Source organism: Diabrotica undecimpunctata, chromosome 11 (assembly GCF_040954645.1).
Source record: "Diabrotica undecimpunctata isolate CICGRU chromosome 11, icDiaUnde3, whole genome shotgun sequence".
NCBI classification, from domain to species: domain Eukaryota; kingdom Metazoa; phylum Arthropoda; class Insecta; order Coleoptera; family Chrysomelidae; genus Diabrotica; species Diabrotica undecimpunctata.
In genome coordinates this window covers 32,455,378-32,466,086 of record NC_092813.1, presented here as the reverse complement: position 1 = coordinate 32,466,086, position 10,709 = coordinate 32,455,378, and positions in this window count along the sequence as shown.

The following is a 10,709-nucleotide window of genomic DNA, read 5'->3' as shown; positions in this document are numbered from 1 at the left end:
CAGGTTGGACGAAAATTCAAAGTAAAAAGGGAAAAAAGACAGGCACCACTACTGAGAAATCAGACAGTAGTGTAAAAACTAAAATAAGTGTCGCCGAAAAACAGACGCAGATAATAAATCAGCGAAAAGACAATGAACTCAGCAAGGCTGCGAAAGAGACTCAAGAAAGGAGTCAGAAAAAGAAAATAGCCCAAAATAAATTTAGCGAAAAAAGCCAAGTTGATAAAGAAAACTCCGAAATAAAAAACTCACCGCAAATAAGCGAGGAGACAACAGTTAAAAAGCCAAAACCACCGGCGATAATCCTCAAAACTGTATGAGAACATCAAAAAATCCTGCAGAGAGCAGCTAATCAAGGTATAATATCAGTAAATAAATTTGCACGATCAGGCAGATCGATAGTAATAAATACAAAAACCAGAGAGGATTATTTAGGAATGGTACACATCCTTGAAGAACACACACCGAAAGTAGAATTCATCGCATATCCCATAGATAGCGATAAATTGAAAAGAGTAATTATAAAAGGGCTATCTGCTACCACTAGCACGGTAGCAATCAAAGAAGAATTAAATAACAAAGAAATAGAAGTAACAAGGGTGATCAATATGATCTCTAAAAAAGCCGACAAGAAAGTACTGCCGCACTTTATCGTCACCCTCAAAGAGGAGGACGTTGCACAGATCAAAAGAATTACTGATATATGCTACATGCGAATCTATGTGGAGGATGAATTCAAAATCACAAAAGACACCCTGCAGTGCTACAACTGCCAGGGCTATTATCACAGCTCAAAGGCTTGTCATTGCAGCTGTAGATGTGTCAAGTGCGGAGAAAACCACTTGAGCAACGACTGTCAAAAAAGCAAAGAAACGGACCCCAAATGCGCTAACTGCGAACAAGCGCATACGGCTAACTACCGTGGATGCTCCAAAGCAACGAGAAGGAAGACCACTGCCCCCACAAAACCGGCAGGAAGGCCAATCAATAGCGCACCAGTCAACAATGGGGTCAGCTAAGCACAAGCAGCGAAAAAAAACCCCAGAAGTCATCGAAGAGGCCCCTGTACCAACGCAAACGGTACAAGATGCGGCCACACTCATCGCCAACTTCCACACGGAGTATAATAACAAAATGATGGAGATGATGTCCATGATGGATAAAGCGACGAAAATGATGACTGCATTTGGAGAGACCGTCCGAAAATGTTAACAAACCAAACCGAGGATCTACGCATTGGGTCATGGAATTCCGGCGGAATATTCAAAAAGATCAACCTTCTGGATGAAATAATAAACAGATTAGAGCTCGATATCGTAGCCCTTCAAGAAACCAAACTAGTGGAAATGAAGAAAACAAAATTCCCTGGCTACGATATCTATAGAACGGATCATAGAGCATTATCAGGAGGAACAGTTATATTAGTCAAAAAGGGACTCGAACACGAGCATATTCCAACACCAGACGGACTGGTGACAATGGAAGCTACAATCATTCGACTTAAGGCCCACAACGAATCACTAAAAATAGTGTCAGCTTACGTTAGACCAAATGATCCGAGTTTCAACGAAGATTTGAGCCTAATACTGAACTCAGAAGAGCCAACTATAATTATTGGAGACCTAAATGCTAGATAAAAGAGGTTAGTCTTTGTATGTGGGTATATTTTATTTTATAAAAACCCTTAAAAGGGCAACATTAAAAGCACGAACGTTTTCGGAACAACTGTTCCATCATCAGGTTAAAATACAGGTTACCATGCCTGAGCCACCAAAATATTTGGGTAAAAACCCTTTAAAATGTAATGTGTTACCAAAGATTGTACATGATGTTAATAATATTATATGATGTTTAATATTTTAATTAAATTTTACTTCAGGTAACATACACCCATGCTTAAGTGAGTTCCAGTGTCCGGAGAGTAAACCTCTTCAAACGGACTTTAGCTGGTAACTCCAGCTGGTAACTACCAGCTAAAGTCCGTTTGAAGAGGTTTACTCTCCGGACACTGGAACTCACTTAAGCATGGGTGTATGTTACCTGAAGTAAAATTTAATTAAAATATTAAACATCATATAATATTATTAACATCATGTACAATCTTTGGTAACACATTACATTTTAAAGGGTTTTTACCCAAATATTTTGGTGGCTCAGGCATGGTAACCTGTATTTTAACCTGATGATGGAACAGTTGTTCCGAAAACGTTCGTGCTTTTAATGTTGCCCTTTTAAGGGTTTTTATAAAATAAAATATACCCACATACAAAGACTAACCTCTTTTGTTATACGTGGTATACAGCCAGCTGCAGGAATTATTTTCCTTGTGGATTTTAAATGCTAGATCTCCCAATTGGTTTGACAGGACGACCAACCGAAATGGAAGACATCTCTGCAACCATCTCGAAAACAGACCAAACACCTATATTATCGGACCAACAGACCCGACATGTTTCCACGGAGAACTCCCTACGCACCTCAATATTGCAATCCTACACAACGTGGGTCAACAATATAAGATATACTCTATAAATGAATGCAATTCGACGCACAATCTAATCGTCTCGACCCTGGGCGCAATATATATGAACTATTTGCAGCCTCACAACAGAAAGAAGACAAGTTGCCTGAACTTCAGAAGAATTGTGAGCGAGAACATCGGTAATATCTCAACAATAAATAATATTACGGAATTAGAAGACAGCGTAATAAAACTAGAACAAACAATAAACAATGCTATCGATGCCAGCTCCAAAATCGAAACAATCACTAGACAAAAAGAAAGATTTAGGGATATAAGCATAGAACTTCAGAACCTAATCAAAGAGAAAACAGAAAAAGAAGAAGAGCATACCGCACAAGAACAACAGAGGACAAAAGGATTGCAAACGAGCTAGACAGGGAAGTGAAAAGACAATTACACAATCATAGAAATGAAAGCTGGGACACCTATATCCAAGAGCTAAACCCTAATAAATCCGCCTTCTGGAAATTATCAAAAATTCTCCGAAAGGACAAGAAACTCATACCATCCCTACACGGAGTAAACGGGATTGTCCATACGGAAATCGATAAAGCAAAAGTCATGAAAGACGAATTAGAAAGGGCGTGTAGGAACAACGAACACCCCAATGAAGACATAGACTTCGAAGAAGAGGTAGAAAGAGCAGCGAGAAGACTAAAAAAAAGGGCAGAATAGGAATTACACACACATCTCCCGAAGAGATAAAGGAACTAATAAAAATGACTAATGCCAAAAAAGCCCCAGGACCTGACAATATCACAAACAGGGCGCTGAAAAACCTACCAACAAAAGCTATTGTTTACATCACCAACATCATAAACAATATGCTTAAACTAAGATATTTCCCAGATAGATGGAAAGAAGCACATGTAATCATGATCGAAAAACCTGGGAAAATGGCACATTTCCACAAAACTACAGGCCTGTCAGCTTATTGTCATCGATAAGCAAGATAGCAGAAAGATATAATAATAAAAAGGCTCAACGAAGAAACCCAAACACTAAGCATCATACCAGAAGCTCAATTCGGGTTCAGAAGCGAACACTCCTGTGAACTACAGGTACTAAGATTGACGGAATTCATTACGAAAGGATTTAATGAGAAAATGTATACAGCCACAGCATTTCTGGACGTCAGCAAGGCATTCGACAGAGTCTGGCACCAAGGACTCACTTATAAAATGAACGATTTGAGATACAGCGAGGCAATGACATGCCTCCTTGCGTCATATCTAGCCAACAGAAGGTTCAGAGTTCGGATGGGGGCAACCCTATCCGAAGTCGGGACTCTGGAGGCAGGTGTGCCTCAGGGAGCGGTGCTATCGCCGTACCTGTACACCATCTATACGGCCGACACGCCAACAGAGCCAGGCTCTCTGTTGAGCCTTTATGCTGACGATACAGCAATAGCTGTCAGCTGAAGAAATCTGGATCATGCAGCTAATCATCTGCAAAGAGTACTGAACAGATTTCAAAGGTGGTGCATAAAGTGGAAAATAGCCTTAAACCCAGACAAAACACAGGCTGTAATGTTAAGTCACAGAAGAAGTGTACCAAACCGAGAGATTACAATTGGAAACACCTCAGTAGACTGGACTATCCAGGCTAAATACCTTGGGGTACTACTAGATAAGAAGCTAACGTTTACTAAGCACATCAATCAGCAAACATACAAAGCCAAAGCGTTGAAAAGTCAGCTCTCAACACTCATTGGACGAAAAAGCAAACTAAGATTTAAAACTAAAATCAGGGTTGCGAATAATATTATCCTGCCAGTCCTAACTTTTGCATCCGCTGCGTGGGGACACACCTGTAAAACAAACAGGAAAAAGATACAGACCACCCAAAATCAAATAGTCAGAGATGCACTAAAGGTACCAAAGTACGTACCTCTGAGATATGTATAGAGAGACTCAGGACAAACAAGAATCCTACACACGCTAGACGAGAGAGCATATGAAATATTCAACGGACTAAGAAACCACCCAAGCAGAATGTTAAGAGAGCTGACTAACTACAATGAAAACATAAGGACGGTACACAGAAGACCAAAACAACAGATAGCTGGATATAGGGAGAACCCAAACGAGTAAATAAAGAATGAGATGGTTGCAAGGAGAACGAACAAGGAAAATGCAGTCAATAAGAAAACACACTAAAAAAACTCTGGCGAGAGGGTACGCTTTTCTTTTAGGTTTTTAGGTTTTTTAGGTACTTAAGGACAATATACAATGGGGTGTGTAAGGGCCGTATACACCTGGGAATGCACACCGCAATACACGCACACTATAGGATTAAGGAAAAAAGGAAAGAATTGTTGCCCAGGCATTTTATAGTCCCGAAGGACCAAGGAAGTCCACAAAAAAAATAGTGTTTTCCGATTAAATAACTTAGTACTTATTGATATTTTCATTAAAACGTTTTAACATAAACTCAAATTCATATAGTCAAATATAGACGGGGGCCCGTCAGGCCTTCTATATACCGCATTGCGGACTAGGCTCTTAAGGCAGATCAAGTGAACTGATCTACTCGCGAAATCCAAGCACTGAGGTCATGTGCGGCATACATGGACTTGGTGGCCGGACCCCACTCGGATGCTCAGCCGGCGAGGAGAACAAAATTTATTTTGCCAAATCGGCGGCTGAGTGACCGAGCACACACTCTTTTCCGGACATAGAGTCGTCAGTTCAGGCTGGCGGCTCTATGGTCGGAACACACGCTCTTTTTCTTTTTTTTTAGGGACTCAAGTCCTGACGTAAAGTTAGAGTAACTTCAATAGAATCAGTAAAGTAAATAGGGAGAAAAGCCTAGATGTGGCTACCCCTACAGTTAGGTGGCATAACCACAGTCATTAAAAACAGAGGGTGTCCCATTACCCAGGGCACCCTAAGTAACTTTTAGATCATAAGCCTCCTCACGTAAGTAACATGATGAGGAGGGGTGGAGGAAAAGCCTGGGGGTCAGATAGGTACCACTTCGACTAGCGAAGTGTGACCGGTTTGATCGTCGGGCATGTGGATCCCATTCTTACATTGGTATACACATGTTCCAAGGGGCAGGGTTGATCACTGCGTGTGTGTGTGTGTGTGTGTGAAAATTTTCAGAGCGTGTATAGGGTTAGACTTGTACCCTTTGTTTATCCTATATGTAACAATACCTTATCCGTGGTCCAGTATTGTTTGTCTGTTAAAATAAATGTCTTGACGGACCCCTAGACGAGAAGCGAGTGTCCTTGTATTTTCTTTCGACATGTTCTTCTATTAATTATTCGTCTATTTCGTTTTAGGGATATCGCTGTGCATTCGTCTGAGAGAAATAATTTGTACTTATGTGTATATACCTTCTTAAGGAATATATTATAACCACCTTTCGAGACTGGCTGAATGACGAAAGTCTATGCCACAAAAAAAAAGCTAATCATGTTTTTACAGCCAACTTTCAAGCTTCATATTTTAAAATCAGACATTATCATCACTTAAAATGACTTAAAAACTATTCATAACTCGGATGAACATATACAGTAACTTCTAACATATCAAACTTCCACCTACCTATTGACAATTTGTTACAGCAATAAAATGTTAAGTACATGATCGAGTTCAATGATTAGACTTACATTTTTCGTCTCTGAATGTGTTTTTTTCCATTTTTCGGGATCGCTCTTCCGCTTATGCGTCGTCCCTGGATTGACAGATATATTTTACTCCATGAATCTATTTCGTCAACTAATAATATGCCGAAAAAAAAAACAGTTTAAACTGATGATAAACACAAATAAAACGATTAGCATCAGACAAGTTGAAAGCAATGGCGGCCATTGTTCATTTTTTAGTCATGTGATCACAATACAGCATTCTCATTGGCTGTTGGGGAGATGTCCGTTTTTGAAATAAACCTTTATAGCAGGAGTCCGTTTCGAAACCGATCTTCAACTGTGAAGTTGAAAATAACGTATTTGCGTGTGTGTTAAAAGGAAACTATTATCACCGTTGACAAGAACAGGAATAATTCTATAAGAAACGACTACTAACTTATAAATTTTTATTTTTTTGACACATGTCTGTCTTTGATCTAAAGCCACTCATATGTACATTATATTATTTTAATAATCCAAACATAATTTCGAGGTGATATATTATTTTACAGTACATTACAATAAGTAATAATTAATCAAAAGAATATGAAAATAAGCTTTCTAATGTGTTTATTTTTTGGAACAAAAACAACGAAATTCTTTCAAACGAAAAATATAATTTAAGAAATATAAAATAATTAAATATAAATAAATAATACAACAAAAAAACGGGTGCGACAGTCCAGTGGGACTGCCGGTAGAAGTTATACTTCTATAGACGCGTTCGCCGTTAAAAATTTATATGGGAATCAATCTGCACAATCATTACATATGTAATGCTATAGGTAAGAGAGAGCAGAAAGAGAAAAATAATTAGTTATATAGGTATATGGTGCATCGTTTGCTGTATATAAACATTTGACCTGTAATAGGAGTATAGTAAATGAAGGATTGTATCAATATTTAAATGAAAATATATATTTTTATTTTTATATATGTATAAAAGAAGTTGAATGCAAAAAAAATTACACATACTCTGCAGTAAAATTCATTGTTTATTTTGGTATTAATATAAAAATTACAATACAATAAATACACTGCAACATAATTCAATATAATAATACAATATAAATTTAAATGTAATATTCATAAATATTTAAAACTGCCAATATACATTAACTTACTTTACGAAGATAAAAATAAAAAACCAACAACTCTGAATATGTTGTAAATTTTCATTTTATTTTAAAATTTATGTTTTTTGCGTACATTACATATATTTAATAAGATTAACGTGAGGTTTTTAAATATTTCAAAAATAAAAAAGGAAATTCATAATTGGGATTCGAACTCACAACCACCAGCGTATGAACCAAACACGTAAAGGATTTGCCAATTAGACATGACACTAACGGATTACAAAATTGACAGTTCTCGGTAAAACAGTGATTATTTTGAAAAACAAAAGTCTGAAATAATTATAAACGTTTAATTTTAAATATTACAAAACATATTACATAAATAATAATATTAATACATATTATATTAAATATAATATTATATATATATATATATATATATATATATATAAAATATTATATATATATATATATATATATATATATATATATATATATATATATATATATATATATATATATATATATATTGTTATGATGTATTGTTTGAATGATGAGCAATGAGTATTTTTAATAATATAATATATAGGGTTTTTATCGCGGTTCTCAAAGAATTAGTTTGTAAGTACTTTTTTAAATTATCTTTATTAGATCTATTATGAAACACAAATATATATCTAACCTAGCCAATGTAAATTTAAAATAAACTATCTTTAAATTGAAATTCTTATGAAACTAATTAAATTTTATAGACAATGTAAAATTTAAACAAACTATCTACAAAATTGAAATTGTTATGACACTAACTAAATTATATTAACAAAATTTTGTACCTTTCTGTCACTGAATGCCTAAATGAACTGTTTCCCACTATATAGATTATAATTACCACTCAAATGTCTTCTTCTCAGCTTCGGTTATCCTTGTTTTTGTGAAATTACTTTTTCCAATTATCAGCTTCCACCAATTTAAGATATTTTTCTTCACAGCATTTATAAACCACCAAGCAAACCAGCAAACAGCATTTATTTTTATTCTTCTTTTCAATATATCAATATCCAATCACCAAAAATATTATTTAATTTTAATATTCAATTAATACTTCTTCCATTATCATCATTTATACATAACATAATTTTTAATCTTCAATATTATTTTCTTTATACTGTTTCTTAATATTGATTTAACTCACTATATTGAACAATTGTAACTGATTGACTGCCTCTAACTAATTTTCATACTAAAAAACTCATAACTGATTGACTAACTGAATGAACTTTCTTACTAACTGCCATCTTGAATCCAAATCACGGGTATTTATATCTTTTCAATCTTCCAGAACCATCTGGTAAGAAGTCATGTTCGATTTAGTTCTATTTCTTCTATATGGATGTTCTCGAAAAAAGTATATGTTGGATCCACAGACATAACCATTATTTCCAGAATGTTCGACCGTAAACACAGGTCAAATTCTCTATTCTGGAGAATTCTTTAATCTTCTATTGATAATTTTGTTGACATTTAGGCTTTTCAGATCAGAATATACACTTAAATCATTAACTTAACATTCTAATTTAATAAACTACACATTTTATTATTATAACCCCACTTATATTCACAACCATTCCTTTAATGTCACTTCAGAGTATGTATATCTGGTTGCCTGGTCACATGGCTCACTTAATATATTTTACAACATTATAATTATATAAAAAAAAAATACTTTTTATATGCCAATTTCTTAAAAATGCCCTCACATAAATATATTTTTATAAAATTCTCTAGTATATAACTTATTAAAATAACCAAATACTTTTTATATCTAATATATCTAGTAGTGTAACTTATAAATTATTTTCTATAAACACCAATCATATCAATATATATATATATATATATATATATATATATATATATATATATATATATATATATATATATATATATATATATATATATATATCTACGGCATAAAGTGGACTCCGCCCATGTTAAAATTCAGGTTCAAGTGAGCTCCGTGGTCAAGTGGCCACCGATATACGGAGCTCACTTGACCATTCCATTATATTGGCTCTGTCGATTCGTCAACATGTATAGTTTCACAATTTTCAAAAATTTTGTGGAGCCCCTAAGTACCCCTGTATCATGAATGTATATCGCTTAGTTCACGTGTATATATTATAGGGGTCGTTCAGATCTTGTTCCGTGTATATTGGAACCATACGTATATCGGTTTAAGTAAGCTCTGATAGTTTGGCAACTATGGGATTAAGCCGTTTATTTCCAGCGTATATTCTAAACGGTTCATATAGACTCCTTACTTTTGTTATCATTCATACGCATTACAGTATGTAACAGATATGTGTACTACCAAATACCTGTTTTTGGTAGGTACGTGCTTTTCTAAAAATAGATTTATAGATACAAAAGGATTTCATTACCAAGTTGGATGTGTTTTTTCATATGCGAAAATTTCCTAATGTATTTTGTTAACGTGAGTATGTCTTTATACGTTTTATTTAAGAATCCGGTTAATAAGAACTTCTTTTATTGTTTCATGATATCTTATATACAGCTTTTTTATTATTTTATTTCTTCTATTTTATTATTTTATTTTTTTCTGGATTCTATTTCTTATTATTCTATTTTTTAATTCTGGATAGAAGGTTATCTCAAAATAAATATTTAAGTGCTAAAATAGATATTTTTTTGTTAAAATGGGTAGTAGTGCACAAAAAAGGGAAGAATGATTAATTTTTCTAACATGAATTATACCACTTCACCAATATTACATATTTCTGAATGTTTTATCTCGTATTTAGGAGTAATATGTAATCAATATAAGTGGAGTTAGTGTCAAATTTGCAATAATCTTTATAAGTAATAGCTTACTGATTGTACTTTACATGTTCAGTTCACATAAATAAACCTTGTCCCTTCAAAAAGAGCGATTTGAACGGTAAAGTTAACTAAGAAAGTGTGATAAGTCTTGTACCACCCCACATGCACATAAGTTAACCGGTGTTTGCAGGCAAGAGTCCTCCTGGCAGCCTTAAGGAAGATAACTACCATAAGGAAGTTCCGTTCGAGGGATCAGATGGAGAGGAGCAGCTTATTTTTGTTTGTATATCTTGCAGATGTGTTGATATAGCCAGTTTTTCCTTGATTCTAGTCATAAAATGGACTGGTATTCGTGGAGTGGATGTCACGAATCTGGACTTTGTTTTTTTTGCTCTCTAGCTACTTATCTTCGGATATTAGGTGGATTGATAGCTACGATATTGTAGAGCTTATGTATGGATGTGAGTCTTAATATTCCCTGAATTTGGCTGACTAATTTATAACTAAATATTTTATAAGTTATTTAAATAACTATTTATAAACGGCATTTAGATTAACAAATACTACTCCTCATACCTGATATTTTTCGTACTTCTCTTCGCTGTGTTGGGCAAGATTTAGTATTTGT